Here is a 27,500-nt window from a genome sequence, read left to right on the forward strand (position 1 = left end):
TCGATACTCCAGATTGAGCTCCCTATGCAGCACGGCCCAGACCTTTTGATGGGGGACAGGTTCCCCTCCATGCCCGCTCCAAAGGGGGGTGAGCCCCATCCTCTGCAGCAGTTCCACCCAAAAGTGGCACAGGGCCCACAGAGGAGGAGGTCCCAGGCTGGGCCCCAGATGTGCTGCTGCCCGGTGCCATGGCTAGCTGAGGTGGGACAGGTGGGTCTGCTGGTACTGGCCTTCCCATACGAGCTGTGTTGTCGCAGGTTTATGACAGATATGAGTTAGTAACAGTCAACAGCATTTAGGATTAGTTATAACAGCATGCATAGGTATTCCCATTAACCCAAAACACCAGATTTAATACAGTTGCAGAGCAAGCAGAACACATGCATATAGGGAACAACAGTGGCCATTATAGGAGCATGCAGGTTTCATTGATGTCCACAGGCCACCAATATGGGTCTATTTTAACATGGCACATGCATCGAAACAAATGTGAATATTTATAAACCATTGGGACATATGTCCCAACAAAAATTTGAAGTGTACACATACCATTTGAGGAGCGTCATTGGGTTGATTTGCACTTATGATAGGGTTGAGAGAGAGAGCTCAATTAACAACTAATATATCCTTGTAGTTTTCACAACATTCTTAGTCACTGCAATGATCTTTCCCTTACATGTATTATTACACTACCCAATGGCCTTATATTGTATACTGGTATGTTTATAGATTATTATATACATGAACTGTGTCTTACATAGAGGCGTGACAGGCTGCAGGTGTTAATGCAACATATGTTGAGAATTGCTGTCATACACTTTGGGTGAGGTTGTTTTCATATACATTCTCTATACACACGTTTGACTATCAGTTATATGTCATTGACAGCTGCCTACATTTCTTGGATCATCACACTGAATTTTCAGGGGAACAGGGTACCAGGCTGGTGATATGGGCCATTTATCTGGACATGCTGGACATGAATATGCATACAACTTTCAGTTTGAACATTCTTGCAAATTCTGTTTAGTTGGGTGTAATAATGCATACAGCTTTCTATCTGAACATTGCAACAAAATCTGTACAGTTGTGGGGTATGATTATGTATACAACTTAGTAGCACTCTCAGGATTCAAACCCCTGCTGTGTGTGACAAAAAATTATAACTAGCATCACAGTACACTGTGCTACCAGGGCACTGGTATACAGCTTTCGACTGTTTTCTAAGTCTAACAAGAAAATAAGTACCTGCTGAATCAAGCACTCCTGGTAAAAGTCAAAAAACAAATATATGAAATAACCAAGAAGTGCACCAACAGCTGTAGGATAAACGACCACTGAAGCTTGAAAAATCCAAAATTTAATATGAACACACAAACGAACAATTCCAAGGTAGTAAGCACTTTCACGTTATTACAACGCTTCATCAGACTGAATTTAGCCATACCAATCCATAGTATACACAAGCTAGGCAATTATTTACTACTTAGTAGAATGAGTACTTACTCAGTACTGGGGCACTGGGCATCTGCCGAGACTCCTGGATCCACTGTTCCAGTACATTCCCCCCTCTGCCGCTTCAGGTCAGCATGGTAGTGCCTGACCTGCTCACCAGTCCGGGGGATACCTGTGGCACTGGTGTAGTCACAGGCGAGAATGTCCCAGGCCTCTGTTTTGTACTATGAGCCCTGGTATTGGCCCTGCAGTAGTCTTTGCTCATGGTGTTTTACCAGGAACCATAGCATGATTTTTGACTCCTGGATGCCCCAGTGCTGAGCTCTAAATTGAGTGCCTTCACCCACACCAGCCATTCTGCCTGCTGTAGGAAGCTACAACCAGTTAGGAGAAGTATTCCTGCCTGTGGGGTTTAAATACAGCCAATTTCCCACACTTTCCCGTGGTTGGCCAGTTGTGAAAAGGCTAAGCTATGGGGACACCTGCTTTCATAATGTTGGCACTGCTTAAAGAGGTATACCACTAGGCAGATTGAATTGGCTTCCCTACACATTGCTTACACTTACTGACTTGAGCTGTGCTGTGGTTACCATTGCTTAATAGTTAATTAGCACTATATTTGCCATTTGGCAGTGATTTATTCTTCATTACAGGTTCTAGATGTGTCTGTTATTCATGATTCTACACTTCTACTACGTCCACACTTTATTACAGTAACACCTCACATCTATGCTTACTGCAGTACTCCAGTTCACATATTTATGTTATGTAGCAGGTTATACCACTTCACACTGTACATAGATTCAGTTCACATGTTTGGTTTGATTTTCCTGTGGCGAGGATTAGCTTGCTGATATCGCATTTATATCTATTGCTTTGATGGCTTAGTGGTTAACTACTATGACTCTAGTGTAGAGGGTCTTGAGTTCTAGTCTTGCAGAGTCAATTTATTTTGTTGCTAAGCAGAACATGGGCTACTCAGTACAGAGTGATTAAGGCACTTTAAAGCGGTTGTAAGTGGGTTTGCACAGGTTTGCACGACGGTAAGCACTGCTCACCTCCGGTTACAGTTACTTACACTCAGTTAGCTTCTACTTTGCTTAATCTGTGTAGGCGATGCTTACCCTCACACAAATGCACTTAAACATGCTTACTAGTACTTATATATGCTTACTACTGCTTATTTGTGCTTAAACCTGCTTACTAGTACCTTATTCATTATGACACTGACATTTCACATGTGCATTTAATGCAGTATTTCAGTTCACATTTAAATGTTATTATGTAAGTTATACAGCAAAAAGATGCAAATGTATGTTCATACACAGATTTCACATGGAAAATGGTATGTTTTGCAGTGGGACTCAAACTGGGAATGCCTGTTTGTTAGGCAGATGTTCTAACCACTGCACTATTGCTGTGCTGCTTTATTGACATATATATTTCTTGTTAACTTCTTCAGCCTTTTCAGCTGCAAACCCACACACCTAAAGTAAGCTGTACTCAGGGTTTTAAAAATAAACAAATAAAAGGGTTTCTTCATTTTATTTATATGTACTGTTGCTGTTGAACACATTGGGACTGTTGGTGGGGATATGCGGACACTTATGAGCGGTCTCCCTCATTTATTTCCAGTTTTTGCTGTTCTACTTTGTAGGGGTGTCTTTATTCTGAGAGCTCTGCTCTCAGACATGCTCCCTGCACCCGTCCACACTCTGTGTAGGATTAGGAGGTAAGGCAGCGCACCTTCATTAATATGCATGGCATGCTGCCATCCTTCTCCTAAAGTGCCACTTCCGTGCAGGACTAGATTAGTCCTGCATGAAAGATTAGTAAATCCGGGGGATGTGCATGTTTTTTTACAGGAAAGACAGAGAGACTGTTGAAGAAATGAATTTATGAACACGTGTATAGTATTAGAACAAAGAATGCTAACAATGCATTATGTAAACATACATTGGTGAAAACCACACATTGGGAATTTCATTTTGGTATTTTGCAGCAGGTAAATATAGACCCTAGGGAAGGGGATGTGGAACATACACTACAATATAAAGAAATTTTGTGGCAATTCAAATTAAATGCCTTCACTGTCCTCAGTTTAAATAATTATGTTTCTATTAAACCCATATTAAAATATAGGGCTTCAAAGTTATGATGATAAATATATGATTTGAGCAGTTTAAGACTGAGTACTACAAAAAGCAATTTTCATTCAGTAGTTAAATAACAGCAGCTATGCAATTTTTTGAGAAACATATTTTGTGTGTACAAAACATATGTGTCATATGTTTTATTGTTTTTTACATGTTTTACATACTTTTTAACATTATTTATGAAGCTAATTATTTATACTGCATCTGGGCTCCATTTTTTAACCAAACTTCATTTTCATTTAATTTTGTTCAGTTTAATGGTGTTTTATTGGTATAGATATTTTAATGTAGATACTTCTTTTAAGGCACACACTTTTAATGTGATTTATATATATGTAATGCATTTTCAGGTAAAGCTTATTAAGAAATTATGTCTCTTTAAAATCCTTAACTATATAACAATTTGGATTAACTAATTGAAGGGGTTTCGGTGAAAATTTATGAGACTATATAATGTGTGGGGAGGTTTTCCACTGGGTATTTTCATGAAGCCCTGATAAGAACAAGATGAAAGTGCTTAATTTTATACATTTTATTAATAAAGTATGCTTTCCATGTTTCAGCTGAAGCCTCCATTTGTGTATAATATGCTTCACTTCCACCTTTCTGCTGGTGAGAGTTTTGTTTCTGCTTGCATGAAACATGACCTAGCAGGCCCTATAGAACTTCTATTTAACTGTAGTCTTCAAACAGGCACTGTGCCTCATGAGTGGAGAGCAGCAACAGTCATCCCTCTGCACAAAGGTGTGCCCTCTACAGACCCATAAGTCTAACCAGTCTCCTATGCAAAGCCATGGAAAGAATTATCATGGAAATAATCAATAATGACATAGGAAACCTCCAGACACTGAACCCAACCCAATTTGGTTTCATCAAGGACAGAGTATGCCTACTCAACCTGGTGGACTTTTTTAAGAAAGTCACCAAAGCAATTGATGAGACAAAATGGTTCACACTGCCTACCTTGCCCTGGCCAAGGCATTTGATACAATACCCCAATCGGGCATTGTTGACAAATTCAAGATATTGGGTACAAACCCTTATGTCACAAAGTGGATGGCCAGCTAGCTCAAAGACAGGATACAGGAAATCAGAACTGGGAGCCCACCTGTACAAAGAGGCCAGTCACAAGAGGAATCCCTCAGAGATCAGTCCTGAGATCGGTACTTTTTGGCATCTTCTTCTTTGAAGTCAAGGCCAATGTCAATGGCCTATGACTGACTAAATTTGCAGATGATTGCAAATTAGGACCTGTCATTGAGTCCCACACTGACAGCAATGTTCTCTGGGAAGGTGCTGACACAGACTAATAAGTGGTGTTAGAGCCATGGAATAAAACTATATGCCAAGAAATGTATAATCTTATCCTTCAGAAAGTCATCCACCCTTGGCAACTATCATATTCAAAACACAACAATAAGAGTTGATCCAGTAGTCAGGGACTTAGGGACACACATAGACAGCCTTTAACCATCATGTATCTACAGTAGTGAGGAAATCATTCTATGTTGTGCAACATATAAACAAAGATATGGTATCTAGATCCAAGAAAGTCATTGTTACATGGTATTCTGTATTCAATACACCTATCTCTGACTATAATGCCCTCTTTGGTATGTACCTAACCAGGCATATTCAACAACTGGAATGTCCACAAATAGTCCTTACTAAAAGAATACAGGGCATAAGTAACATGTCCTATGTAGACTATCTCAAGGCCCTATCCCTATATTCTGTCTCCTACAGGCTGTTGTGGGAAGATCTATGCCTGGCATACAAGGCATTGTCAGGGGGTTATATCGGAACATCGAAGGCTAATAAGTCCGAAGCTCACAACTTTGAACTTCAAACCGCAAAAGCTGACAACATTGAACTGCAGAACGGAGATTGCCATAGAGTGTGGGAAGGGAAGATTTCCCTTTACTGCACTATAGTGCGATCTCCGAGTTGGTATATTTAAGAAGCGGGGGGGTGTGGGGGGTGCAGGGGAGCTTGCCCCCCTGCATAGAGTTTTTTTTTTTTTTTGGGTAGTTAGTATTTTTTTCTTGTACGTTCGGACTTGTAAGCTTTTGATCATCTGATATAGACCTCATTGTCAGACCCCACTTTGATGAACCTCCTGCATATCCGCAAAACAAACAGGACCATAATTACCCATTCTAAAGACTTAAACCTTGCCTGTGATATAAATAGTGCCTGCTGGAGAAACGGGTATGTATCCCAGAGACTAGTCCTTATCTGGAACAGGCTCCCAATCCATGTGAAGCAGAGTTCCTCCCACTTTGGATGCATGGCTAGGCTTAAAAAGACCCTTGTTGTCATTAGCCTAGTAAACACCTATGAACCTATACACATATATATATATATATATATATATATATATATATATATGTATATATAAGTATATATAGGCCTACTTTGAAACATCTAAAACCCATAACATCTAATTTCATAACATTGAGGCCAGAACATCTAAAACCCAAAACATCTAAAACCCATAACATCGAATTTCATAAAATCTTACATTACACATCATAAGAAAATAACATCCCCTCCACATATATCGACACCAAACTACCAAACCCACTTTTTACTACGTTTCTGCAGGGGGGCAAGCCCCCCTGCACCCCCCCAGTAAATTAAATATACCAACTCCAAGATCTCACTACAGTGGGAAAAAGTTAATTTCCTAACCCCACTGTATCATGCCCCCCTGCAGAAATGTAGTAAAAAGTGTGGTTGGTGCCATTATATATCATTATATGTGGAGGGGATGTTATTTTCATGTGATTTGTACTGTTAAATGTTATGAAATTCAATGTTATGGGTTTTAGATGTTTTGGGTTTAGATGTTCTGGTCTCAGTGTTATGAAATTAGATGTTATGGGTTTTAGATGTTTTGAAGGGGGCCTATATATATATATATATATATTAATTCAGCATTGTAACTTTTATCTGATCATAATCCAAAATAGTTAATAGTGTTGTGTTTCAAATAGAAGTGTGTAGATAGTTAATCATACCAATGTTTTCTTGCATCAGACTACATAGAATATCCATAACTTGATTTTTGTACTAGCAAACATACCAAACTGACCTGACCAAACAGATACAGATTACTGTCAATGTTATGTCATTGAGCAAACACTAATCAATTACATACAGTGAGATGGACAGTTCTAATGCATCCTAGTTTTCAGCAAGGTACTCAATAATAACAAATTTTGTTGCAACTAGTAAAACAAACTTTGAGAAATCTGCATTAAACTGTGATCACAATAATTAAAAATTAAGGTACTGTTATCAAGTTTATTTTAGAGATTCAAAAAATGACTATATTTCATGAGTAAAATAGTGCTGGTGTTATTGCACATTCATTACTTATAAATATTTTGATTATTTCCTGCATTTTTGTCTTCTTGTGTGTATTATAGCATGCTTAAAAGGCATGAATTGTTGTTCCAAAACATACAGTACCTTTGGCTTCATGCCTAACATGAGTTACCCAAATTGGAAGGTCAAATGGAGTGAGCCCATGCATTCTGTCCCATTTTATTGGTTCTGTTCCCTAATGGTTGGACATTAGACAACAAAGTGAGTAGTAAAGGCATAACAGTACAAATCTGTCTTAATTAGATAAATATTATCCCTATTATGATATGATTATTAGTGAGCATGATTTTAATAATCTTGCATTAATTAATCAGAGTTCTGCATTTAGGCTGTAAAATATATGAGATAAGCATATTTTACAGTCAGGTACAGCTTGTGATCTTTATAGGTTTATGAGTAATTACAAGGTTAGCTACCCTTACAGGCCATTTAAGATTAGTCACTTTCCCTTCAATGATAAAAATCAAACCCTGTACTATGTGTCTGTGAAGTAAACACCTAAACCATTATACCAATCCCCTAACCCAGCTGTTTTTGAACCCAATGCTCATGTCCTTCAAAAGGAGAAGTAACCATGCTCTTCAATGATATGTTTTAGACACTGTCTAATGGACTGGGGAAGCTAGTATGTAAAAATGAACTAAAAAAATAATATCCTTTTCTTTGCAAATGTTTCAGACAACTCAAAAAACTACATGCTACTTTGATTAATGTCATAAGATTTCCAAAAGTTTCAGTTCAACAGTTGCAAGCTTCCAGAAAGTACCAGCTCAAGCTGTCATTATATGTTAGCAGATATCACTTGTTTTAAAAACCATGACATGTGTTTAGTCAGCTAACTAACTTAGTTAACTGACCTTTCTGATTTATTTGCTCTCACAACTCTTGTTAGATAACTGGTCCCTGAATTAAAGCACCATGGTTCAAGATGCCAGTTTGAACCTTATTTGAGTCATACCTCTCACTTCTTAGCACAAAAAATCTGGACAAAGCCAAAAATAATTGGGGATAAAGCCCCCAAAAATAGGGACACATTTTAAATATTGCTCTTATCAACTTAGAAAGTTGGTATAATAAAATTATTTGTGTTACCATACATTATGTGAAGGATATGAAGTCTGAAACTCAAATGCCTGTCATTATTTAGTGAATTTAGTCCTCAATGATTTGCCACAAAATCCAGAAAAAACACAAATGTTAGGATGAACAGACCAAAAGCATGAGTCAAAAATCTGGACATTTTTCAAAAACTGGACACTTGAGAGGTATGATTTGGGATGATTTTATCAATTGATTGATTGAGTGATTGATTAATTGATTGATACAGAGACTGTCTTGGCCAATCAGGTGCAGTCAGACATAGTTAAGTTGAAGCCCTTTGATACAATTTGCAATTTTATTTCAAATTAAATGATTTTGTTTTGTTAAATTAACTAAAGTACTTTTTTGCTGCAGTTCATTGTGTTATCACATTCTTCCATCTGTATTGTGTTTTACCACTTTACTTCAGTACCAAAATAAAAAAAACAACACATGCAGCCAGTAAATCATGTCACACATTAGAATTTCATACTCCTTACAGCAGAGAAAATACATGTTAATCTAGAAGCTGTTGTATGAACTTTTTAAGTGAATTAGTGTAATACTTAAGAAATGTAATTGATTTTGGACCATTGTCAATCCGTTACTTTTGCAGTGTCCAGAATTCTTGAGCAAAGACGTTGCAAGTTTGCTAACAGTAGCTCTGCATGATATACTCCATTGTTGCTTAAGGTGAGGTAATATGAGGGTCTAGTACATTTAGAAGAGGTTCTGATGGGAAGCAGATGTGTTTTTCATACTTGCACTTCTGTCTGTAATATATAATTGATTTTTCTACTGAAGTAACACGAGGAGCTCATATGACAAAGGAGGAAAAATCCATTTCTATATACTATCCAGTCTGTCACTATGAGTTCCAGGGTAGTATCACCATGTAGGTTTGTATACTTGTGGAAAGAGGCACAAACTTGCCCGTCTACTTTGAAACAGGTAAGTGACATAGGTTTGGGTTTTTGGCCCTTTGTCTTACAGCATGGCCAGAATTTGTACTCAACTGGCTGGGCAGCCACAAGAGGCCACAAGAGAAAGTTACTATGTGTGATATATGCTGTCATGTTATGTGTGATGTATGCTGTCATGCTGTATATATCTACTGCAGTTTTGGACTTATACACTTATGTTACCCACCTAATGAGTATTCACTATGCAGGTCCAAAGGAATGAGATCCTGAGCAGGCACTTCAACCACAGACCATCCCTGCTGAGTCTGTAACCAAAGAAGGTGATGGGAAGAGGTGTGCCTCATCAGAGAAAAAATGTTGAGCACTTGCTGACAGTTAGCTAAGTCCAGATTGTCTGTGCTCAGCAAAACTGAAGCTGCAGCAGTTGCTGGAGTTCACAGTTCAGATTTTGCTAAATGTTCACTTTAGCCATACCGAACACCTCATGAACGGAATCTCAGACATGGTTGTCCAATGGGTCCTGACAATTTGGAAAACAGAGTAGAAATTCACCAGTACTGCTAGTCAAGCTGATCCATCCATTCATGACTGGTCAGCATAATTTCTCTCTGGAAAGGGCAACAGTTTGCACACTGCCTGCTCCCTGCCCTAGCCCCATCCTACTAAGCTCATTTCCTGTTGTGTTTAGCTCCATACATGGTGCATCACCAAGCATTTTCCATCACCATTTGTCTGCTATCTGTCTGACTTTGTACACCCCCCCACCTCTCCATCCTAGTGTATGCACATCCACCTCTGCTTGAAGTACTGTAATGTGTTTGCCTGCTTAACTTGGTGTATTCACCTAACTTCACTTTCTTACCCCTCCTTTTGTGTCACCCTTCCATTAAATCCCCTTCAAGTGAAAGGGTGCTATGTCCCAAAAAGAAATGTTGCCCACATTCCATCTTCTTATATTTCTTGTCCGTATTTCTACTTGTGGAAATCCCCTTTCCTACTTTCTCAAATATATCATTCCATCCAATTTAATGAATTACAACAGTGACCATATTTGCAATTCCCCCAAATCACAATGTAGATCCCATTACAGGAGAGCTATTTACATGAAGTTGTATTTTGTGACTCTCTTCTGCAGAACATGCCAGATCTCCATTATATACTGCTACAGGTTGCTAGCCTGCTTTACATACCATGAGGCCTTCAGTGGCAGCTGTAGATGCATGTATTTTCTGTACTAACAATCTCTGCATTCGTTTCTTGACACCCCCACAGGTGGGTGCACAGCTGCTGTAGTTTTTTTTTTTTTTTTTTTTTTTATCACAGATGCATCCTCTGTTGTACCAAGCAACACTGGTACTGCACATATTTGTGTGATCTTAAAACTCTCCTCTCCAGGGCAACATATGTCTCTATATGTTTTATAATTATTCTACTCACTGCCATATGTTGGTGGAGACATGGAAGTTCTGTATAAGTGCACAGCACACCTCTATAAAAAAAATCTCCAGTGTCCATTGTAGCTGTCCATACTAATCATCTTTCTTTTATGTCTGATAATCATGACAAAGCATGCTTAAGTGATTTCTTGTGGGAATCTGGGGGTTCATAGATGGTTATTTCGCAGTATTTATTAATTTATTTTAAATAAGATGAGAGAATCACTTGGTTCAGAAGTAATTGCACGAGTCAACTCCTGCAACTTCTCATTTTCTGTCATACCTATGAGGTAATAAAGCTGCATGGTCTCTGCATCCTTTATGTGAGCTTTCAAAACATATCTCAGTGATTGCTATTGCATGAAACATATTTGAGGTGACCCAGTCTTGAAAGGGAGATGCTTTATTACAAATATTCTGAGGCTTATAAGAAGTGATCAAGTCTTTTACAGAAAAGTCCTATTCCATATGCACCATGAATTAATATAGACAAATGTGACAACACTGTATGAAAAGGGCAAATGTGTCTCTAATGCAATTGTCATGCAGGGGCTTTGTTCACCACCTTAATTACCATTAGCTCCTTAGAGGTTGCATAATGGTTTGGGAAATTAGTAAAGTTCCCTGAAACAGTCCACTGACTGACAAATACTTGAGAAACTATACACGACTTGATTAAAATAAATATCTCAGTGCTTCGGGCATGAGATATTCTGATCAGCTGGTCTTAATCATTCAAGGGCAAGATAAGTCATACCTCTAGCTCATGCATTAGGTAAGTCTGATTGCATTTATCTTCCAGACCTCAGGGCTCCATTATTTCCACTCATATGAGGACTCCCGTCATATCTTGTTTGGACAGAGGTTTGTGACTTTTCCAGGCTATAGGCACAGCCTAGCTAGAGGTCATGACAATTGTCTAAAGCTAAAATTTAGTCTCCTACATGGGATTTCTTCTGGAACTGGAATCTTAAAAGGTTAACCTTGCAATGGCAAGTTCTGCACTTTCTCTAATGCTTATGAATCTTGAATTTCACCCCATAAACTTAGAAACTCAAGGCATGCAATAAACATGTGCAACTAATATATTACCTGAACTTCATTACACATCCACCTTACTCCTGGGAAAATCATTCTAATAACACATCAAAAGGGCCTTATACAGGAACTTACAGGAGTCAATGGCCATGCCACAAAGATGTGTCAGAAGTTATTCTTTCTATCATGTATTTTCTGACTCATGAGTATAGTCTTATCTCTTCTCTCATTATACCTGAATCTTACTATATACTAGAGGAACCCCCTCTTTCAAGAGTATATAGTTTTCTAAATATATATAGACTATCACTATTTACTACTGATTTATGAAATTGTAAAATCTCAGCAGTTATAAATATGCAGCACAACAAAAAGAAAAATTAAATAAATGTACACTTGGAAAAAACCTTTTAACACTACTAACAGAATTAAAGGTTTGGCATACAGCAATATTTTTGGGAGTGGGACAAGATTCCCTACACCCATAACATGGGATATGTGCTTCACAAGCCTCCTCTCTTTATTGTTCTCACTCCGATGTCACATGATCCCAGAGATGAATGCAGCATGAGGATACATGGGTCTACTTCACAAGACTGACAAACCAAAAGACTGAATCCCAAAACATTGAAAACTCAAAATACTCATGGATGGAATTTGGCCACTCTTCACTGTTGTGTGATCTTGGAGTTGGTATATATAATTGGCAGGTGGTGTGGGGGGGCACAGCCTCCCTCATGAGGGGTGCAGGGGGGGGGGGTTGCCTCCCTCATTAAAAATGTTTTCCATATTTTGAGTTTTCAGTAGTTTGTGATTCACCCCCAGATTCCCTATCCCTCAGAAAAAGCTGTTTAGGAGCAGGACAGCAGCACACCGTGCATATCAATGAGGTGCGTTGCCTGAGCTCCTAAATGGACATGGAGCATGTACGAGTGCATGGGACATGTCTGAGAGCAGAGCTCTCAGAATATACATGTCCCTGCAATCAAGAACAGTAGTTTAGGAATAAGAATGAGCGAGAACACACATAGGTGTTCGTATACCCCCAGCAACATCCCTCCAAGTTTACAACAGCAATAGTAAAAACATTAAATATAAAGAAGTTTTTTTTTTTTTTTTTTTTTTTTATGAAACAGATTAAATTAAACCATAGGTGCATGGGTTTGCCCATCACTTAGCTACGGTTAATGCAGCTTAAATGGCACAAGAGGATAAAAAGCAAGATATATGCAAATGAAGCAGTACAGCAATAGTGTAGTGGGTAGAGCATTTGCCTTACGAGCAGTCATTCCCGGTTTGAGTGCCACTCCAGTACATTCCATTTTCTATGTCAATTCACTTTATGACCAGTTTTTTGTTGCATAACCTGCTAAATAACATATATTTGTGAACTGGTGTACTGCATTAAATGCAGACGTGAGGTGTCACTGTCATAATGTTGTAAAGTCCACAGATAATCACAAGTGCCCCATACAGTATATGTACACATGAATCAGGTATACAAATGGAAGGTAAAATGTGTAATGAATGATAAATCCATACAGTTTTCAAATCCACCACCTTCCCAAGAACCATTTGACATTACTGTCTAAATTAGTGTGGTGGTAAGCGGGAGTAAGCATTAGTAAGCAAGGGTAAGCATATTTAAGTAGTAGTAAGTGAGTTTAATCTCATTTGCATGGGGGTAAGCAGTGAGAACACAGGTTAAGCAATATTGAAGCTAACTCTCTGTAAGCATATTTAACTGGAGGTTAGCATTGGTTACCCTCATGCAAACCCGTGCAAACCCACTTTCAATTGCTTAAATGTGCCTTAATCACTCTGTAGGCAACAGCAGTTGTCCTGGCCAGAAACAAAATAAACAATGTTTGCAGGTCTTGAACCCAGGACTCTGTACATTATAGTCACAGTAGTTAACCACTAAGCCATCACAGCAGTACATAAGGTTGACATATCACCAAACAGATCCTCACTAAAGGAAAATCAAACTGAACATATGAAAGGAATCTATATACAGTTTTATGTTGTATAACCTACTACATAACATAAATATGTAAACTGGAGTACTGCAGTAAGGCCAGATGTAAGGTATCATTGTAATAAAATGTTGAAATCCCCTAATAAACACAAGGACACCATACAGTGTATGCATACATGAATCATAGATACCAAACACATATATAACATGCAATGAATAATAAATAAATGTCAAAAAGCAAATATAATGCAAATTAAATATTAAGCAATGCTAAGCATTGCACAGCCCAGCTTAATAGGTGTAAGCAATGTGTAGGCCAGCTAACTTAGTCTGCCCATTGGTATACCCCTTTAAGAAATGCCAACCATAGGTAAACAGGTTTGCCCATAGCTTAGCATTTTCAAAACCATCCAATCATGGCAAAGTGCGGAAAACCAGCCCTATTTAAACCCAACAGTTGGGAATACATATCATAACTGGTTGTAGCTTCCTCCTACATGCACTATGTCTGGTATGGGAGAGAGTGTGTGCTTTCCGGTGCACTGCTGGGGCATCCAGGAGTCCAAAGTCATGGCAGGACACCTTGTGAAAGACCATGACCAGAGACTGCTACAGGACCAGTACCAGGGTTCTCAATACAAAGTGGAAGCCTGGGACCATCTCGCCCGTGACCTCACCAGTGCCACTGGCATACCCCGAACTGGTGAGCAGGTCAGGCATCAGTATGCTGATGTGAAGCGAAGAAAGGGGATCTCTTGGATCAGTGGATACAAGAAGCTAGGAGGCAGTGGATGTCCCAGATGTGTGTAAGTATCAGTCCACTACCTGTTTAATAATTGCCAGCTCATGAATATTATGGATAGGTATGACTAAATATTCCTCTTATGTCTTTCACAGTGGCAGATGAGGGGGCTGTGAACCAGAAAGCCCATGCCTGTAGACTGCAGCGGTTGCGATACGAGGCAGGTTATTAATACTCTTGCATGTACTGTCATTGGAAATAAATCTAAATATAGTAGTAAGTTTAATTGCCTGTATAAAACCTGGATTGTTTAAGGCATGTACTGCATACACCAGGGAATATGGCAGGAAAAGTCTCATATAGGTTGTATGTAAATAAAAGCATAATAGCCAGACAATAAAGGTCTATCTGCTGGACTGCATGTGTTTACTGTGGTATCACAAGGTAATGTAGAGTTGCAATCACTTAAAAGTACTGTTGTATTAAGCACTGTTACCCACACTGTTTTACATAAATAAAATGTGTAGGAATGTCTGTATATGACTGTTGTAATCCCAAGAGGTCATATAGTACAACTGAGAGAAACTTAGACAGAAAACAGTAAAAAGACAAACAACAAAATCCAAATAGCACACTCAACTGTGACATGAGCTGTTGTATTTTTTGCACACACATCCATTGTTCGAATCCTGGGAGTGGTAGTAGGCTGTATGCAGAATCATACCCCACAACTGTACAGATATATCCAGAATGTCCAGTAAATTGGCCCATATCTGCTGCCTGTCACCCTGCCCCCCGGCAAATCAGTAGGATGATCCCAGAAGTTTAGGCAGCAAAATATACATGCAACTGATTGTCAGACATCTATAAGAACAAACCTGTCACTCTAGCAACTCCCAAAAATGTTATGAGAGTAATTAGCCAAGTATGTCCCATCTCCACCCCCATGTTGTCAAGCTGTGACCAGAGTGTGTACAGTAACAGAGTGAGACGTATGTGCATAATACTAATGTGGAATCTGGTAATTTGTGTGGCAACATTCATGTAGTGTTAACAAACATTGCTCCCACAGGTCTGTCAGATATTAACACTGTGCCTAGAAATAAAAGATTGATATCCTGTACTGGTACTGTTTACTCTGGTATTGTATTACATTGTTAGTGTTGCAGTTGGTCTGAATAATAAGGCATTACTCATCACTGTCACCCGCATGTACTACATAACACAACTGTCTAGGAAATCCTGTATAAGAGTGTTGTAATTATAAGGTCAGAATATAAAGCCACAGGAGAATTATAGACAGAAATCAGACAAGAGCTACACAGCAATATCTATATAGCACCCTCAAATGTGATGGATAGCATTTTATTTTTAGCAGACACAGCCATGGTTTGAATCCTGGGAGTTGTAGTAAGCTGTATGCAGAATCATACCTGACAACTGTACAGATACGTCCAGAATGTCCAGTTAATCGGCTCATATCTGCCGGCTGTTACCCTGTCCCCCTGGCATATCAGTGTGCTAATCTCTGATATGTAGGCAGCATTTCATGTCATATAACTGACTGTCAGACCTGTACATATTTGGAAAATGTCAATGAAAACAAACCTGTCTTTGTACAATTAACTAAAGGTTTAAGAGGGCAATAATCGAAATATGTCCTGGTTCACCTGCGTGTGGTGAAGACATCCCCAGAGTGTGTGCAATAAGAGAAGGACAGGTATGTGCATAACATCAACCTGGAATCTGGGAATATCTGTAGAAACAGTTAGGTAGTGTTAACAAACAATACCTCCACAGGTGTACCAGGTAAGAGGTGTATACTACAGATAAAACTCAGTACATGTATATAGTTGTCTACATCCATACCACTATCCAAACTAAGGGGAAAGGGTAGTGTACTAATACCTGTAAGGTACAGATCACAGCACTGACTAGGAAAGTAATGCAAACTACAGGAATATATTAATTAACTGACATCTTTCTCCCCGCCCCCATATCTGCAACGATAAACTAAATACGCAACTCAGTCGGTATGTGCTGCATTAAATCTACTGTTGGGACATATGTCCTGCTGTTTGATAATTATTTAAATTTGTTTCTATGTATGTGCCATTTTGAAATCCTTCCACATTGGTGGCATGCTGCCATCAATGTACCTGCATGCTGTTGCAATGACCACTGTGTTTCCATATATGCATGTGTTCTGTTTGCTTTGCAACTGTTCCATACCTGGTGTTTGCATTAATGGGAATATCTATGCATGCTGTTATACCTAATCTTAGAATGTGCTGACTATTACTAACCCACATATGTTGATACAATTTAAACACCATAGCACATGTGGGAAGGCCGGTCCCGGTGGACCCACCAGTCCCACCTCAACTGGCTGTGGCACTGGGCACCAGCATATCTGGGCCCCAACCTGGGACCTCCTCGTCCGATGGTCATGCACCACCTTTGGGTGGAACCACCTCAGGGGATGGGTTCACCCCCCCAGGAGTGGGCACAGACAGTAACCTGTCACCCGTCACCAGGTCGTGGTGCGTAGCAAGCTCTGCAGGGAGTTCGGAGATCTGCTATGCCACATTGAGGGCTGTGCATTACAACTAGAGGGTCAGCCTGGCCTTCCTACTCAGCCCCCCAGCACAGTCACCTTTGGGGCTGTGAAGGTGCAGTGGTGACTGCCCATGGGTGGAGACATCCACTGTTTCCACTAGGGGGCTCAAGGGCTTCCGATTTCCAAACACCCCTCCCCATCAAGCTGTTTACCACCCACATGTGTCATATACCACCCCTGTGTGTGTCTTGTTTGTCTTGTCTATTAACCTACCCAATCTACCTCTACAAATATATCTACTATCCCTCCCCAACATCATACTCTCACCTGGAAAAAAAGGGCAATCTGTTCCCCCCAAAAAATCTTACCCCATGCATAGCTGTCCACTTTGCACACATGTCCACTGGACACATGTATTCTGGCCTAATTGGCTTAACATATTATTTTCCTCACCCCTCTCTCAGGGGTATGAGTGTCCAAATCTTTCTCCAAATTCAGTGTTTATGCACAGCTGTTGCTGTAGAAGAAATGGGCAGCTATGGACTTTCCCTACACCCTTCCTGCACATCCCTAGCAATTTTCCCTACTGTCTTTCCCTCTTTGTGCCCCTTTTTCACCACTTTCCTATCAACCCTTTTTCATTTCTTTTAAAGAAATTAGCACAGGGGTAAGCACTTTTAAGCAGCAGTAAGCAGGTTTAAGCCTGTTTGCATGGGGGTAAGTAATGCCTACACAGGTTAAACAATTGAGAAGCTAAATCACTACATGAAACTGTAACCGGAAGTTAGCATTGCTTACCTCCATGCAAACCCACGCAAACCCACTTAGAACTGCTTAAAAGTGCCTTAATCACTCTGTATCCAACAGCCCTTGTTCTGCCCAGCAACAAAATAAGCAGCCTATGCAAGGCTCAATCCCAGAACCCTGCACACCATAGACAAAGTGATTTACCACTAAACCATGTCAGATATAAATAACCCTGATGTTCCATATTGATGGGGGTGAGGGGGCCCAAGCTAAATACGTCTTGTACATTTTGATATTACCCCTACCCACAGCAAAGCAGTTCTGCTCTGCAATACAATACCAACTGTTGCAAGTCCCATAACCAGGACCCGACATAACATGGGCACAAGACGTTAACAGTAATCCATCCCACCTGTATGATGTCAGGCTGGTATCAATAACATATCATGCAGTACAGGCTGGCTACCACAGGGAATGTACAATGTGGAAGCAATAAATATTCCTAAGATACATACACACATGCACATATATGCAGATACACATATATATAAATATATAATATATGTAACTACACATACACACACAGAGATATGTATAGGAAGATACATATTTAGAGGGTGCACACCATACAGAACAGTCAGTATGCCTACAATTTCCACCTTATCAAATGGACAGTGTATAAGTCACCCACACAAAAGACAATTGTTGCCTGAAACATATAGCCACAGAGAGGTCAAAGGATATAACACCATACACAGGTTTGCATACATGAGAAAGCTTTATTTGTGTAGTATTACAGTTGTATATGCCTTGTCATATAGCTTTTTAGACTTTGAAATACATACAAACAGATTAATGTAACTCTCAAACAGATAATTTAATACAGTAATTCAAAAGCATAACATATGTTGGTGTCCAGGCCAAGGCCTTCAAGTAGTACAACAGTATAGACAGACTGGGCTACAGGATAACAATCAATCAACAGTAAGTAAGGCAGATGTATAGTCCAGCCTCTAACTTCACTCTGTACACAATCCCTAGTAGAAAAAGACATCAGTTGACACAATGTGATGTATCTGTTACATAACAAGGCATAACTGAGACCATCACAATCACACTGACAAAAAGAACAGTCTGTATGGCAGGAAGCAGTAGGCTAGCATTTTCCCAAGGTGAAATGTATGGTAATCTGCATCCATATACCTTAAGGCAGCTTACTTCAGATATCCCTCACATGTTGTAACAGCATTGGATATTCATGGTGCACCCCCCTAGACTGACCTACAAGGGTATATAGCACTGTTACATACACTGACCTCTGGACTGCAGAAGAGCACACATGTATTATGCAGATAAAGCTCAAATATATATGGACCCAACTCCACAATATGTGTGGGGGCCACAACAGCAGTGGAATGATGGCAGGAATGGCAGTATGACATAATCACAGGCCACTACATAACAAACCCTGAATGCATGTCATATGGACAAAGCCTGGTATTTAGTTGGAGGACAGATGCCAGAACACAGGCTCATATGTGAAATCGTGTTGTCATACACTAAGCAAGTTGCTGGTGTTACAGGATAGTCTGCAACATACCCTTAGTCAGGAATATGAAGTCAGAAACACAAATGGATGTAGCCATGACCTTATAGCACTCAACACACACACTGCCAGTGACACAAGACCTGTTTGGTGGACAGACAAAATATAACAGGCACACCTCTGGCCATCATGTGGATAGGCCCACAGTTGAGAGCTATGCAGACAGACTGCATTCCATGTTAAACTACTATGTACACACAAACCCTGTAACACTGCTGTTATACAATACATACGACAACATCACACTCTGTAGTTCTGGAACCTCATACAAATATGTAGCTGGCCTGAGTGTGCAAGTTCTCTTGTAAGAAGTATTGCTACCTGCTGTCTTTAACACTGCTGCTCACAGACAGGAAGGATGTCTACCATACAGGAAAGGTAAAGGGACCACACCCAGATGATGTAGGGATTTATAGTAGTGGGTTGCTATGACAGTGGTAATTGGAAGTACTACACAGAATGCTGCATACAGGTAGCAAGTGGAGGACACTGATTGGTGTAGAGGTCATCACCTGATCATGTGCATCACCTACAAAAGCCATGCTGCAATATATTCCAAGCAGCTCAATCCATTTACTGGAGTGAGGGAGAGAGAGAGAAACTGAAACCTGAACCGAAACCAAAACTGAAACTAAAACAGAAACAAACAAACCTAGAAAGAAAGCAGCCTAAAGCCAAAGCAAAGGAGATAAAAAATAATCCTACAAGGACACAATCCAGAACAGACTTCATTCCCACAACCGGTATGTGAAGTATATATGCATGTAATTGACTGTAGCAATTGGTCCCTAATAATGGAATATATAATGTGGAATGATTTATATGTGCCATCAGGTGCTGTTGTTGTAATGATATTCAGCTGAACAACTGCTATGGACAATAAAGTCTGTCCCTGTGGGTAGTGGGCCATACCTGTCAACTGTGCAGAGCAGCACTGACTGACAAGATGTAAGCCATCATAGTGTGTGTTGTGTAATGGAAAGCATGTATATTACTGTGGTCAATAGCTGGTGGTGGAAGTAATGCCATAATGATGGACACATGGGTTCCAGAGCCCACCACTTGCAGGCCACTCAGGTTAACATGCAATGTAGCTTGCTGAAATGCCATAGGTGTGTAATAGGCTTGCCTGCAATCTGGCTCTATAAATACCCCCCTAATGTTAGGCTGCGTCCATATGTGGCACATGTCTGTGTTGTAGCAAGGCAGAACAATGCAGCTGTGCAGGAAGGAGGGTTAGAGATTGTGGAATTGATGTCTGAATGTACCCCATATATATAGGTATGTATATGTGCGTGTGTGTGTGTGTGTGTGTGTGTGTGTGTTTGTGCATGCCTGCATATATACATACACACACACGTATGTATATAAATACATGTCCCCTATATTTCCATCACAGTGCTGCCTGCTATGTGTGAGGGAACATCACACATAGCAATAGACACTGATATATACAGCTGTAAGTGTGTGCAACATGGATGGTTATGTCACATGTGAACCCCCTTGTTGCGACCACATTGCTCTTGTCTGTGAAGTTGGGAATAATAATTTGGGGAAGGATAGCAGGTATATTTGTGGGGGTGGGTTGGTAGATATAGAAGACAGCCTACAGGGGTGGTATATGACACATGTGGTGAGTAAACACCCTGGATGGTGAGTGTGGTCTGCGATGTGGAAGCCCCATGAGCCCCCATATGGAAACAATGGAAACAAAGCCCCCACCCATTGCTAGTCACAACAGCAGCTTCATGGCCCTGAAGGTGCCTGGCTTGGAGGCTGAGCAGAGGAGCATGTGGACCCTATGATTGTGTACTGGAGGCCTGAAGGTGCTGTAGCACATCCCACAAGTGTCTGTGCAGCTCCCTATGCCACAGACCCTTGATCTGACCTCAGGTGACAGGATTGTGTCTGGGTGTGCTTCCAGGAGAGGACACCATCCCCTGAGGTGGTTCCACCTGAAGGAAGTGCTAGACCAGTAGATGAGGAGGTCCCAGGGTGGGTCACACATGTGATGTGGCCTGGTAACATGGGCAGATGAGGTGGGAGATGTGGTTCTGCTGGCAACTGTTCCCTAAACATGCTATTGTGTCACTGTCATTGAAAATATGTGGGTAGTAATTGTCCACACAATGCCGGAACATGTCCAACAGCATGCATAGATATCCCCAATAACACATAACGACAGATGTGCAGCAATCACATAGCAAACAGACCACATGCATATATGGAACCATAGGACCCTGACAATGGCATTCAGGTGAAATAGTCCATAACAGGCCAGCAATTATAGTGTCCCCATAGGGAACATGGTTACAAACACATAGCAGAAAGCATGGTACAATATGATATATGTCCCAATGGTAAGTAAGCTGTAGTCCTACCTATTGAGTTGTGTGAACAGTTTGTTGTTGCAGATATGGTAGGGGGGGCAGAGATCTGTATTAAGAACTATGGTAACCTTGCCGTATAAGTTGATCAGACCTGTTTCCATCTTTATGTCTTTCAGGCAAGATGTCCCATGGCCAGTTACCACTGTATTCAGCAGATGAAAATTAGGTCATTCTTAACCACCTGATACAGAACTACCAGGTGCTCTTCGGCAGGACAGCCCATGAGCAGCAGGAGTGGACCGCTCTGTGGAACGATCTTGTCCACAAGGTTAATGATGTAAGCCTGCATAATCGCAGTTATGAGCAGGTCCGACATCATTGTAGTGACCTGCTTCGCAATTCCCGTTGGCATGCTGCTACAGTCCAGGGGATCACCTCGCAATGGGGGGGGTCATGTCATCCATCCCCCCCAAAACATGTTGAGGAGCTCCTCGCCAGCCTTGTGGCAGCTGCCTGCCCGCATATGCAACAATTGGAGGAGACCATAATGGAAGTGGGTGCTACCCACACACCAGCTGAGGAGCGTGCAGGTAAGGCCACAGGGCACATCAGTAGACAACTGTTGCAAATCCATCCACATCTGTACAGGTAGATCATGTGTACGTGACATGTCATATATATGGTCTGTTGCTGCATAGTATTAATAAACATATGTGCATAAGCTGTAGTATTGTGGACTTGTATTGTTGATGTTCTGTAATGCTGCACCCACTCTGTAATAATGCCACAGCTGTGACTACTAACATCACATCTCTCACACACTTATGTAGGTCCCTCTGGTATACCAACAAGGTAGCAGCCTGTAGCTGGTGAGTATGGTTTATGTTCATGCTTGCCAATACACCAGTCATGTTATGGCTATGGTATATTCCATGCACACATCTAACACACCTACCCATAATGCATCCCATACATGTTCACGTATTGTTGCTAACTGCACTGCATCACAGTGGTGACCATGATGGGGTATCCAAAGGGTATGTCAGACACCTGCAAGATAACTAAAATCCTGTCATTGCAAAATGTGTCCACAGGGATGAACATAAAGGTGGGACACATGGCCTACAGTAGGGACATGTGTGAAACCATCACCCTTATACAGTGTTATAACAGTGAATATAGCAGTATCACAATGGCAACTGTTACAGATCTACACTATGGTATATCATAATACTGTAGTCCACACCCCTTAACAGCTGCAATGTGGTCCCAACATGAGCACCGAGTGTGTAATACAGAATCATAGGTTAGGGCAGCAAATATGAGGAATACATACCTTCACAAACACTGGAAGCATATGTGTGCACACACTCCAGATAAAATATAGTGGAGGCAGCTGTTGAGGTACTGACTGCATGCATTTGTCATGGAAATGCACCTTTCAGCAAGTACACGTCCCCAATGTCACACCACGCATTGGTCTGCTGTCCAAGACATTTGGCCATCAAATGTGCACACTTACCTGCAACAGAGGCACATGTGGCTTCCACACATCTTAACAGGTAGCACCCATGAGCTGCAGATGTAGCCATACCTCACCATTGCATATTCCATTGCAAACAGTGCAGACAGTCATGTATGTGGCAAGGATGTATGGGACAGGAATGATGTAGGAAATAAACAGATGGCCATCCAAGACAACAATGTCACATGTAGCAAACTGGTCATGCGGGCTGCCCACTAACATGCCACAACACTGAGGGGGTAGCAGTAATGTCCAGCAAGTACTGGCTGTGTGGTACCTGTGTCAGCAATTGCCTGGACTCTGCAAGCATGTGGCCTATGGATTAGGGTACTCAGATGTGACAGTTGTACCACAGGAAACATCAACCAGGCCTCTCTACAGGTAGTGTATGCATAACAGAAGAGGTTCTCAACAGTCATGGATTACAATGTGTACTGGTGTACCATAACCACGTTGGAAACCTGCAGACAGTATCATGTATGATACAGGTGCTGCACAACCAATGCCTAACCCCACCTCAGGTCCAGCATCCCCATCTTTATTGTGCCGGTGCCAGTGTACATCTGCATGTTTACCAGTCATTGGCTGGGACTAGGCTGTAACATGTGGTGTTCAGTGTTTGGAACACTGCAAACTGACACACATGTGTATGCCATAGTTGTCAAGCATCTGCAAAAAGGCTGAAGGTGGGGGGGGTGACATCATGACACATCAGTGCACTGCAGCAGGGATCCTAAGTATGCTATGAATTGCTGTATCTGCACACAGGCAGGTTCAGGAACTGTGGCAGATGTAACCCTGACTCCACAGCAATAGTGACAGCAGTGTGTAAACTCCAAGGGATGTGCACATGAGTTGACCTTGCAATCATGCAGAGTTGGGGGACATGTGTAGGGCAGACTGACCATATAGTGGCAAATGCAGATGGCCCATGCTAGTATACCCCTGCCAAGAATAGTGACTGCTGTAGTACACATAACAATAGATGCAACGAACCATCATGATAAGGGCATGCACACATATGCACCCACAAAGTGTATGCATTACAGTCAGCATCTGCACACCTTACACATATGTTAGGCACTGATGTGAATGTACAGGACATATGATACATATCAGGCTTACGTAATGTTAACATATGTGGTGATGTGGCCCCATGGCATATCAAGGAAGAGTGCATCATATCAATAAGGATGTGTACACTCCTCATAGCCATGGTAAGGTTTGACAGTTGTCAGTGTAATAGTATTGTATTGGTCATACATGCACCGCTGATGTTGAGATCTATAAACCAGACATCAGGCATTCACAAATGATATCTGTCCACATATCATCCCAGGTATGTGTCCAACAAACACATAGGGGCTGTGAGTATTAGAGCAGACATATCTGACACAGTAATACACATTCAGCAATGGTCTGTTCACCTGAGAGGTATGGTGCACAGTACATGGCAGGGTGCAGAACAGGTGCACAGCAATAATGTGTACACGGGTGCAGTGTTTTACAGGGGAAGTGGCATAACCTACTAACACAACCCATGCATCACACACATGTATACTGTTGCTAGCATGGATTGATTATAGCTGCACTTCATGCTGTTGAGTACCATATGTTATGCATGTTGAGAGATGGATAATGTGAGGATTGTGTGTACTATCTTTGTGCAACCTCACCTGCAGGTGTGTGTGTGTGTGTGTGTGTGTGTGTGTGTGTGTGTGTGTGTGTGTGTGTGTGTGTGTGTGTGTGTGTGTATGTGTGTGTGTGTCTGTGTGTGTGGGTGGGTGGGAGGTTATTTTGTCTGTAAGTACAATCTGGTGGAGTGGAGGGGGGGGGTGATGCATGCAGGATGTGTATGTGCATGTGTGTGTGTGTTTGTGTCCATGTATGCACATGTATGATTTTGGGGTTGTTCATATGGCAGTACTTCCCTTTGGAATCATGCAGTACATGGACATGGACTGACACATGAGACACCAGGAATACTTGTCTGATATGTAATCACAGAACAACTGATGGTATAATAAGGTCTGTAGCATGGACCATGCATTGGCAGGGAAACTAGACACCAGGTATACCCTTAAAATTGCACTCAGCAGAAAGGTGAATGACTACCCACATATGCAGCACTACAGATGCATTGGGGACTTACTAGATAACACCAGGGAGTGTATCCATATATTACCATTGTCCACATACGTTAATTGAGCAGCAGATCTGGCATGTACTGAGTAATAGTTACGTATGATACTCCAGTGCATGACATTATGAAGTGAAAGTAGTAGCCCCTAATATATGTGGGTCATGCTCATGATGTCTGGACATACCCAGGGTGAACACTGGATGACAGCAGTGAGGCCTTGCAAAACCTATTCTACTCAAGTCAAGGAGGCAATGGAGTAAGTATGCTATTGGTCTTGTGTTGTGATCACTTGTCTAGGCGTGGTATTAATGTGTGTATGTTACCAAGTGTGATGCAGGATGGGGAACTTATGTGAATAAACGTGGGACTGTCTGTAACTCAGGGATAGGTAAGTATTGTGGTGGAATTTCTGTGTGTGTGTGTGTGTGTGTGTGTGTGTGTGTGTGTGTGTGCGTGTGTGTGTGTGTGTGTGTGTGTGTGTGTGTGTGTGTGTGTGTGTGTGTGTGTGTGTGTGTGTGTGTGTGTGTGTGTGTGTGTACTGTTATGCAATGCCGTACAGGTCTTAAAGTGCGTTTCTTGTATTCCTTCACAGGTGGTGAGCTGGGTCAGGTTCCCTCCTGTATGCAATCTGATGTTGGTGTCCATACAGACACCGAGGATGATGGTAGCACTGATGAGGCACTGGCAGGCTTGTCAGAGGCCGAAAATGCACCATCATTTCACATCCCCCTGTTAGCCACCCCAACCATGCACACAGTTACAGTGCCTATACATACCCCATCACCAGTGGCCATAGCAGAGGGATAGTTGGCGGTTGGTGGCAGTGCACAGGAGAGTATGGTATCCATGCCTACTGTGTCTGGACACAGCAGGCATAGCTGGATATCTGGCATGGCACTACATAGGCAGATGTACCGGTGTGCTCATGGGAGGGCTGCTGGTCATCATTCCCCTGGCAGAAGTGCCACAACTGGTACCACGAGGTGCATGTTTCAGACTGTCATGGCAGTGCAGGAACGTATGGAATTGTACACCAGACAGGGCCTAAGGCTGCAGAGGACTGCTCTCTCATCTGTAAATGACAACTTCCATAAACTTGCAGGTGCCCTCCGTGATTATACCAAGGTCATGGATAGATGGTTGGGTGAGATGGTGGGCCTCATTAACCTTGGATTGTCCATGCTCAAACATGTGGTGGGAGTGGGGCGATAGCTGCATGGACGCAGGCTGGCAACACCAACAGCTGGAGATTAATGTGGACATGCTAGGACAGCAAGGCACTACAGTAAGTGGCAGTACCAGCCCCAGCACTGCAGAGGGGGTGCTGTCACACCATATCACAGCAGGACATGTGTACGTGGCCCTGGCCAGTCCCAGGAGGGACCTGGTTCCAGCGGACATCTGTCATCATCAGGGAAGAGGAGCACATTGAAGCCTTTACCTGGATGTGCCCATGGAACCCCTGGCAGTCACAGTCCACATGTCCATGGTCAGAGGCAGTGAACTGCACACCCTGCCAGGTATGGTCTGTAGCTGTCCAAGAAAGACTTGTATAGGGCAGCCACATGGCAGAACTGTGTGTATGCATATCCACAAAATATACAAACACAACTAGGGCAACCCCATACCTACACACACAACATCACCACTCCCATATCAAAGAATTACACCCCTCACCCACACACATGGTGTCAAATATTTTGCCCACCCTCGGTCTCTGGCAAACCAACAACACACCCTGTGCATATGATGATACCTGTGCCACATCCCTGTCATCCATAACTTCAAAGCAGGGACAGGCTAATATGGTTCTGATGCACACAGTGACTGTTATACAGTGTATCAATGTACTGCTGTGTAACATGTTGTCAGCAGTAATGTTTAATGCTTACATGTCAGGTAGTTTAGCTGTCCAGCCATGATGCATTATAGCTGTTCATAACACTGAGTGATTGTGGTCTCCATAATGTTATTCATTTGTGTTGTAGGTGTACATGTGTCAGCAAGAGGATGGTCTTCAGTCATATTCCACAAGGGGTATGGCACTGTGGTGACACCATGGCTATGACATATCCTGGGTGTAGTTGAACACATGTCACGGGTCTGTATAACAGTTACTGCTGTGCCACATGGACAGGTGACCCCCTGGGACATGTATAATCAGCAACCTGATGTAGATCCATCCACATACACGCACAGTCTTACTTGGCAACACTGGGACTAGACCTCTACCCAGATATGTAGTGATACTGATGTGTGTGGCTTTCACTGCACTTACCACACAGTGTTTAGGATGAGGTGTGCTCCAGGCTACATGTTACATGCAGAACATCCCCAGACATGTACACTATGGTAATGGGGGATGTAATGGTTTTATATGGACAATAC

The sequence above is a fragment of the Protopterus annectens genome, chromosome 7.part0 (genome assembly GCF_019279795.1).
Source record: "Protopterus annectens isolate FY-2018-M chromosome 7.part0, PAN1.0, whole genome shotgun sequence".
Lineage (NCBI taxonomy): Eukaryota > Metazoa > Chordata > Ceratodontiformes > Protopteridae > Protopterus > Protopterus annectens.